At 39.5% G+C, this 9375-nt stretch overlaps 1 pseudogene; it reads right to left on the reverse strand.

Annotated features, from left to right (window-relative positions):
• Positions 1 to 425: 425 nt before the first annotated feature.
• LOC104874149 overlaps positions 426 to 9375 on the reverse strand; it is a 63537-nt pseudogene continuing 54587 nt past the window's right edge.

The raw sequence follows: 9375 nt of genomic DNA on the forward strand, positions 1-9375 counted from the left end.
AAAAAAATGGAGAGACTCTTTGTAAGTGCATGACTGAAATTTGGTTTAGTTTGGTTTGGTACCAGGGATCAAACTTGAGACTTTGAGCTTGCAAGGTAGGCAGCAAAACCACTAAGCTAAATCCCCAGCCCCATGACTGAAATTTTAAAATAGATTGAGTCACAAGGTTTTGGTTAAAAAATATAGAGAAAATGTGCTGGGGCTGTATTTCCAGCACCTTCTGTTTTTCCTCTGAATAGTTTAAATAAAATTGTAATATTTACTACAAACTCTGCAGATGTTCTCACAGAGTCCAGGATGGCAATAAATAAGTACATTTAATAAATTAGTAAATTCATTTAATAAGTTAGTAAATAGTTTTCCACAGAAATACAGTCCCTCTTGTATATCTTCAATATTCACCAGAGAAGGGAAGGGAGGCACAATTAGACCAGATTGTACTCCTTCAGGCTCAACTGGAGGATGGTGTCCTTGACAGCTGCAAGGACAAAGTGGATGCTCTCGGTGTCTGTGGGGCACGTGTAGATAATTTTGTCACTGTCTGGGTTCAGGTCCATGAACATCTTCAGGATAAATTCTCAAGCTGCCTGAGCATTTCTCTGGGGTCTATCATATTCTGGGAAATAGTCAGTAGGTAGGAATACATAATTTTCTCCTCTATAAGATCCTTCTTGTTTAAAAACAGAATGACTGAGGAGTTCTGGAATCAGGGATATGTGATAATCGTTCTAAAGAGTGCTTTGCTATCCTCTATTTGGTTCTCATTGTCTGACTCCACGAGAACTTGATCATATTCAATAAGACTAGAAACATGATGGAAGTAACATTTTCAAAGCAGTGTATCCATTTTCTTCCCTCTAATCTTTGGCCCCCTACATCAACCATTTTGAAAATGACACTTTATAAGTCAAAGGGGTATTCGATGATCCCAGTCATGGGGACTCCAATTCTAAGTACATTTTGTTGCATAGGCAGGTAGGAAGGGTCAGCTACATGGTCCAAGTCAATCCAATGGTATTTGGTAGAGTCAGACAACTCTTCTTGTCATCTGTCATAGCATCCCTGGATTCCAGGATCATTCCACAACTCTTTATTGCATCTACGTATGTATTTTCAAAAGCAGACACCTTCTCCACGACAACTTTTCCAACTAATTGTGCATGAGCCTTATCGTGCTCATACTTGTACAAGATCTTGAGTTTATCCATAGCTCTCTGATTGCGGCCTCAGCAGACGGGATGATGTTCTGATACCCCAGTTTGGTAAAGCCCCTTTTGTCTTCATCAGAATATCCTGACACATGAATGATTCTCATCTGCTTGATAAATGTACTCTTGCCACTCTCTCCTTTCCCTGGATTTGTTGCTCAGTGGTAAAGTGCTTGCTCAGCATGTATGAAACTCTGGGTTCCATTTCCATCACTGTCATTGGAGAGTATGGTAGCCAGTGGTTCTTTTGAGGTCCTTTCTGTCCCCTTCAAAGAATCAGATGGGGCAACCAATGGACATAAAAGTTTAAAGTTTATTGAAAGTAAAAGAAGTGGGAGTGAAAAAGAAGTCAAGATGAAGTAGAGGTGAAAAGAAGCAAGAAAATATGCTTGTGTTAGGAGTAGATCACTACAAGAGTAAGGAGGCAGTGGTGCTAAACTGTGCTGCTTTTAACATGGGTGTGCATATATTGCTGTGAGATGATGCTTTTAATTCTTTTGGGGAAGTTACCAAGAAGGGGAATAGCTGGATCAAATGGAATCTCTAGTTGTGGTTTTTTGAGGAATCTGCACACTGATTTCCAGAGCTGTTGCACCAGTCTACACTCCCACCAACAGTGGAGAAGGGTTCCTTTCTTTCCCATGGCCCTGCCAGCATCTTTTTATTGGTTGATTTCCTGATGATAGCCATTCTTTCTGGAGTGAGATGAAATCTCAGTGTTGTTTTAATTTGTATCTTTCTAATGACCACTTTTTCATATATTTATTTGCCATCTCTACTTCTTCATCTGGGGAGTTTCTGTTCATTTCAGATGCCCATTTTTGAACTGGGTCTTTAAATTTGAGGGGGTCTGATTTTTTTTGAGTTCTTTATATATTCTAGATATTAGCCCTTTGAGGCACAGACACTACGAGTGTCTCTTCACTCTGTTGGTTGTTTCATTTGCTGAGCAAAAACTTTTCAATAAGAAGAGATCCCAGTTGCTGATTCTTCGTGATACTTCCTGTGTGATCAGGGTTTTGTTCATAAAGCCTTTGCCTGTATCTTTGTAGATGATGCAGAGTTCTGTGCATCCAGCAGATTATCTGTTTCTGGTTTAATATTTAGATCTCTGATCCATTCCAACTTTAGTTTAGTGCATGCTGAGAAGTATAGGTCTGATTTTAATCTTTGGCATGTGGAAAGCCAGTTTTTTCAGCACCATTTATTAAAGAAGCTATCTGTCCTCCAGTGAGGGTGTTAGCCTTGATATTGTGAAATAGGAAGAAAATGTTCAAATACGTAGGGGAATAAGGGAGAGGAGAGGGAGAAGGAAGACAGGGAAAAAGAAAAAAATGAGAACAGAAGGAAAAAAGCTTTTATAAATAAAGAGGGCAAGAGGAGTTTAAGGGAGGCAGGGGAATGAGAAAAAAGAATAATCAAGATATATATAAGTACAAATTCTCTATGACGAATGTTATCACTATGTATATCTAAACTGTACCAATAAAATTAATTTTTAAAAATGTCCTCAAGATGCCAAAAAGAAGATAAGGTGGCTGAGTGTGTTCAGAGTTGCTTCTGCATCTCCTTTTCTGTTCCACTGATCCTCAGGTCTGTTTCTTTGCCAGTACCATGCTGTTTTTTTATTTGTTTGTTTGTTTATCATGGTCGCTTTGTAGTACAATTTCAAGTGAGGATTGTGATGTCTCCTGCCTTGCCCTTATTACCAAAAATTGCTTTTGCTATTTTAGGTTTCTTCTGGTTCCAAATGAATTTAAAATAGTTTTCTCTAGTTCTGTGAGGTATGCTTTGGTATTTTGATCAGGATTACATTAAATCTGTATAACAGTTTTGGACATATGGCCATTTTCACTATGCTATTTAGTATGATGTTGACTGTTGGTTTGTTATAGATGGCTTTTATCAGAGTAAGATAAGACCATCTATTCCATTTTTCTGTAAGGGTTTTTTATATTTATTTATTTATTTTTGATTTTTTGAGACAGGGTCTCCCTATGTAGTTGAGACTGACTTGGAACTCACTATGTAGCCCAGGCTGGTCTCGAACTCATAGTGATCCTCTTGCCTTAGCCTCCCAAGTGCTGGGATTATAGACGTGCACCACCATGCCTGGCTAGGGTTTTTTTTTTTTTTTTTAAATCATGTATGAGTGTTGGACTTTGTTAAATGCTTTTTCTGCATCTATTGAGGTGATCAGATGGTTTTGTCCTTGGCTCTATTAAATGGTATATTAGATTTATTGATTTTCATATGTTGAACTATCCCTGTATCCCTGGGATAAATCCTACTTGGTTATGGTTTATAATCTTCTTGATGATTTGCTGTATTCAGTTTATCAGTACCTTACTGAGGATTTTTGTACCTATATTCATTAGCGAGATTGACCTATAGTCCTCTTTTTTTGGTTGGATTTTTTTCTGGTTTTGGTATCAGGTTAATGCTTGCTTCCAGGAGGAATTTGGGAGTGTTGCTTCCCTTTCAGTTTCATCGAAGAGTTTGAGAAGTTGCCAGGTGTGGTGGCGTGCACCTGAAATCCCAGCACTCAGGAGGCTGAGGCAGGAGTATGTATGGCTGTGAGTTGGAGACCAGCCTGGGCTACATAGTGAGTTCCAGGTGAGACTCAACTACATAGTGAGACCCTGTCTAAAAAAAAAACCAAAACAACAAAGAGTTTGAGAAGTAACAGTATTAGGTCTTCTTTAAATTTCCTGTAGAATTCAGCATTGAATCCATCAGGGCCAGCTTTTCTTTATTGGTAGGATTTTAATTATATCTTCAATTTCATTGATATTTAGAATTTTTATATCTTCTTGATTCAGCTTTGGTAATTCATATGTATCCAGGAATCTATTCATTTCTTTTGTGTTTTCCACCTTATTAGAATATAGGTTCTGTCTTATTTGAATACAAATATTGATGATCTTCTGGATTTCTGCAGAATCTGTAGTGATTTCACCCTTTTCATTCCTAATTTCATGAATTTGAATCTAATCTTTCAACAATTCATTGATTCTTTGCATTGTTTTCTTAGGCTCAGTTGCATTAATTTTTGCTCTGATCTTTGTAATTTCCTCATTTGTACTAGCTTTGGGCTTGACTTGTTTTTCTTTTTCTAGAGTCTTGAGGTTTTGATATTATGCTGTTTATTCGAGCTCACTCTTTTTCGGAGGGGGTATCCATGACTATAAATTTTCCTTCTAGGATTGCTTTCATTGTGTTCCTTAAGTTTCAGTGTGTTGTACTGACATTATCATTTAATTGTAGAAACTGTCTAATTTCTTCTTTAATTTCATCTGTGATCCATTGGTTGTTTATGAGGATGTTATTAAATTTCTAAGTGTTATGAAGTTTTGTGGTTTCTTTTGTCATTGATTTCCAATTTCATTGCACTATGGTCTGATAATATGCACGAGATAATTTCAGTTCTTTTGCATTTACTTAATCATGTGGTCTATTTTGGAGAATGTCCCATGTGTGGTTGAGAAGAATTTGTATTCTTATATTGTGGGGTGGAACACTCTGTAGACATCTACTAAATCCATTTGTTCAAAAGTTTGTTTGAGTGCCAATATTCTTTGTTGACTTTTTGTCTAGTTGATCTATTTGTGACAGTGAGTTATTGAAGTTCCCATTACAATTGCGTTAGTGTATTTGATTTATCATGTTCATTAATATTTGTTTGGCATTTGTTGCATATATATTTCTGATTGTTATCTCTTCCTCTTGAATTTTCCACTTACAAGGATGTAGTGAACTTCTTTGTCTCTTCTGATCAGTCTTGGCTTGAAATCTACTTTATGTGCAAATAGAATAACTACCCCTGCTTTTTTCCAGGTTTCTGTCACATGGAGTATTCAATGCACTGCCAAACCAAAAGTGGGGCATACAGCTAGAGGCAGACTGATGGAAATCCATCTACCCATTGGAATAAAAGACATACTGAAAATGAACAAGCTAAGCATTCAGCTAAAAGTTCAAAACCAAAAGCAGGATAGAATAAATTTAAAGAAAATACTAATGACAAAAATAGAAATTAATGAAATAAAGTAAATAATAAAGCCGATATGCAAAAAAAATGGTGATTCTCTGGAAGAAATTTTATATAAATATCTGGCAAGATGGATGCTGGTAGAATAAAAGTTAAAGAAACACTGGATTAAACAAGAAAGAAGAGCAAACAGAAGAAATGGATTTTCCTGAGCCTAGAAGATGGAGGAACAGAAACCAGCTAAGAGTACCCCCGGGCATTGACTAGTTTCTGTGGCAAGAGACAATGAGGCTTTCCAGATGCTCAGCTTGGTTTAAGAAACAAAGTCCAGTGATTTGATTCATTTCCTTAACTGGAAGTGTGAAGCACTGAATTTGGGCCAGTTCCTCTTGAAGAGTAAAGGGGAAAGGTTGTCTATAAAGCATGAAATCAGGCTTCTCAGTTTCCCCAGACCACCATGGTGATCAGCGTGTCTGGTTACTTCACATCACTCATAGAGGACTTCAAGGGTTCAGGGAAGCTCACTAAGATTACCGGTGTTGCCTCCCTATGTAGCACAGGCTGGCCTCAAACTTTGTTTTGAATGCTGGGATTACAGACATGTACCACCATGCCCCCTACATGCTCAGGTTTTGGAACATAAATTGGTAAGTCACCGTGTGTGTGTGTGTGTGTGTGTGTGTGTGTGTGTGTGTGTGTGTATGTGTGTGGTGCTTTCCTTTGATCACTAGAGTTCATTTGATGTCATGATTTCGATGAGTCTTCCTGTCACTCCCCACCTCGCTCCAGCTGTATATTGAGAAGGGACATCTGAAGGAAGCTGAAGAACACAGCGATGAGGACCCCTAGGTGGGCTTTCCGTCAACGAGAAGTTGTGTTAGTGAAATTCACTCAGTGTTCCCTTTGTTCCCACCAGCCCTGCCTGGTGGTTGATTAGAAAGATGAGAGCTATACTCTGATTTGTCTTCAGATCATATAAATCTTTCACCTTTTAAAAAGATAAGAGCTGAGGGCACAGCGACCCCTGGAGGGGGCCCTGGTTTCTCAGATCCACCCAACTAAGGAAACAAGGATCCCTGATGTGAGTGGAAGCTTGCTCGTGGACCATGTGTCTCCGTGGACCATGTGTCTCGAGTGGACCCCGGGTCCTGACATCTGTGGCCATACTATTAGGGAAGACTGAGAGGTCTGAGGGCTCTGCAAGCCCACCAGACTTCTGCGTAGACTTCCAGGTAGAAATTAGAAAGCTGCTGATGATTTAGATGTGGAAAAGGTTGAGAATGGACCTCAGAAATGTTTTAATTGATGTGACTCTACCTTAATGATTTAAAAGAGAGAATTAGATTAACAGGAAAGGTAAGAAATTGCAATTACACCTGACCCTTGAGTCCAGTCTCATGAACTACTTAAGCTATGTGGATATACAGATAGTACAGCCTTAAAGTTCCTCTTTACCTCTGTCACCCCCAAAACACATAAACTCCCAGAAGTGATCATAAGTCAATGTCTGCCCAGTTCTTTTAAATGTGTATCCACATGTTATGTGCTTTGATTGTTTGTTTTGTTTTAGCTCTAGGGATTGAACTCAGAGCCTTGTCACTGAGCTACATCCTTAGCCCTTTTTTAAATTTTTGAAACAAGGTCTAAGTTGCTAAATTGCCCAAACTGGGCTTGAATATTTGATCCTCTTATGTTAGCCTCCAGAGCAGTGGGATTACAGGCCTATACCACCAGGTCCATCTCATGGTTACTTTACAGTTTCTTTTTTAAAAGCAGAGGCAATTTTCCTGGCCTTTTTAGATTACAACTTCTTGCTTCAAAAAACGAGTGGAACCCTTGGAGCTGTATGGGTTGGTGAAAGTAACTGAGTTGTTAAAAGACAGGGACAAGACCTTAGAAAGCACTTTTCTTTTGGGCAGAGGTATCTTTGTGGTTCTCAGAAGTGAACCCAGAGCCAACTGAACTACATCTCCAGCCCTTTTTAAAATTATTATTTTAAATTTTGAGACAGGGACTCACTAAATCACCAAGTTGCCTGGGCTGGGCTTGAAGTTGTGATCTTTCTGTCTCAGAGTCTCAGTGTCCTGGGATTACAGGCGTGCACCACCAAGCCCAGCTTCATTTAATGTAAACAGACAAACAAACAAGGGCTGGAGGTTTAGCTCAGTGGTCCCACTGCTTGCCTCACAGTGCAAAGTTCCAAGTTCAATCCCCCAGTACCAAAAAAACCTGGAACTATTTCTAAAATTGCCCTTTTCTTTTTTTTGGTACCGGGGTTTACACTTGGGTCCTTGTGCTTGCAATGCAGGTGGCAGAACCACTGAGCTAAATCCCCCGCCCTAAAATTGCCTTTTAAAAATGATCTAGAAAATTAAAGCCTTAGTTCTATTCTAACAATTTCCTGTGAATCTACTTCAAATAATAAACAATGATAATGCTTTACAAGCCAGCACATGGTTCAACATCTTTTCCCTGGCTTTGAGATTCTGGAGGCACATGATAAGGTAGACAGTCTGGTAAAGATCCCTCAAAGGTTCATGTCGAATGGCTCTGTCCCCCGCTGATCGAGCTACTCTGAAGCAGCAGAATATTTAGGAGGTGGAGCCTAGCAAGAGGAAGTGAGATCACTGGGGATGTGCTCTGGGAGGGGATATTTCCTTTTTGCTTCCTGGCTACCCTCAAGTGAACAGTTTCCTTTGCCACACTTCCAATATGATATCCTACCTCGCCACAGGCCCTGAGGCAACAAGGCCAAACAAACTGGCGCTAAAGCCCTGAAGCCATAAACCAAAATAATTCTTTTCCTTTATGCTGGTTTTCACAGGAATTTTGTCACAAGGATGGAAAGCTGACTAACAAAACATACATCAGCCTGTGTTTCTGGACAATTGGGTTGGCCACGATAATCTAATCTGACCACGATAGATTTGTAGTATCTGTGAGAAGTAAGTTTTGCTGTGTTAAACAGCAACAACAAGCAAACAGCGTGGCTGTTTTCACAGGCCGTTGTTGCTCCCACTCTTAGATTACTCGCTCTCTGGAAGCCAGCTTGTGAAGACGCTCAGGCAGCTTATGAAAAGGCACAGTGGCCAAGTACTTGGAAAACAGCCCGGGAGGAACCAAGGACTGTCCAGAATAAAGGAGCAACTGCACACCTTCCCAGAATCCTCAGCCAGCAAAGCTACTTCCAGATTCCTGATGCTCAGGAGCTACATGAGATAATAAATGACGCTTACTGCTCCTAAATTTCAAGGTAACTTGTTACACAGCAAAAATATCTAATAAATGCACTGGGAGAACAGCTTTATAATTTTTTTTTTAAATGCTGGGGATCAAACTCAGGACCATGTGCTTGTGAGGCAGGGGCGGGGCCACTGAGCTAAGTCCCCAGCCAACAGCTTTATAAGTTTTGCAGATCCAAGTCACTTTTGCTTTTGTAGGTGCCTTCTTCCATAATATTAGAAATCCATATTTTATGTGCATGTTAGTATGAAGACAAACATAATGCAGGCTAGGTTACTGTTATTCTTATTTTTTTATCTGACTTTAGAATAAATTAAAATATTTTTGTAGGCTGTAAAGTATCGTGGACCCTAGGATTTGTCTATGCCTAATGGATGTTAGTCCTGCACATGGGAATAGAAGGTGAGGGACATTACATCCAGAAGGAGCCCCTGGCTTTAACTTGACCATGTCTAGGCAAGAAGCCTATCGCCTTGGCAAGGCCATAGAAATTGGGCAAGATCCTATTTCATGCTTATGGATCATGTTGGATCTTCCTCCTTTGTTAGGAAGAAAATCAACTTATTGTGTGGGGAAACAAGGACAAGCTGCTCTAAGAACTAAAAGGCAGTAGTGTGAACTGCTCTGGTGGAGCCCAAACCACAGGACCCCACAATACATGGCACTGGCTGTCACTGAGGCTGACAGTGGGCAACTTCTGAGCTTAATGTCTCCTTGCAATAAAATACTATCTGAATTAAATCTGGAGAAAATAATATGTGTAGGTTCAGACACAGGGACTAGCTCACTTTGGTTTAACTCCTCCTTTAGAATTTCCTGGCTGTGTTACCTATGAGGAGTTTCTTCAGTTCTCTATGTCTACGTAAGGTCTTTCAAATTATGACAAGACCTACCTCATAAGACAATTGTGAGGAGTAAAACATATATATATAT

Source organism: Fukomys damarensis, unplaced genomic scaffold (assembly GCF_012274545.1).
Source record: "Fukomys damarensis isolate Sample0158 unplaced genomic scaffold, DMR_v1.0_HiC HiC_scaffold_4, whole genome shotgun sequence".
Classification (NCBI taxonomy): Eukaryota; Metazoa; Chordata; class Mammalia; order Rodentia; family Bathyergidae; genus Fukomys; species Fukomys damarensis.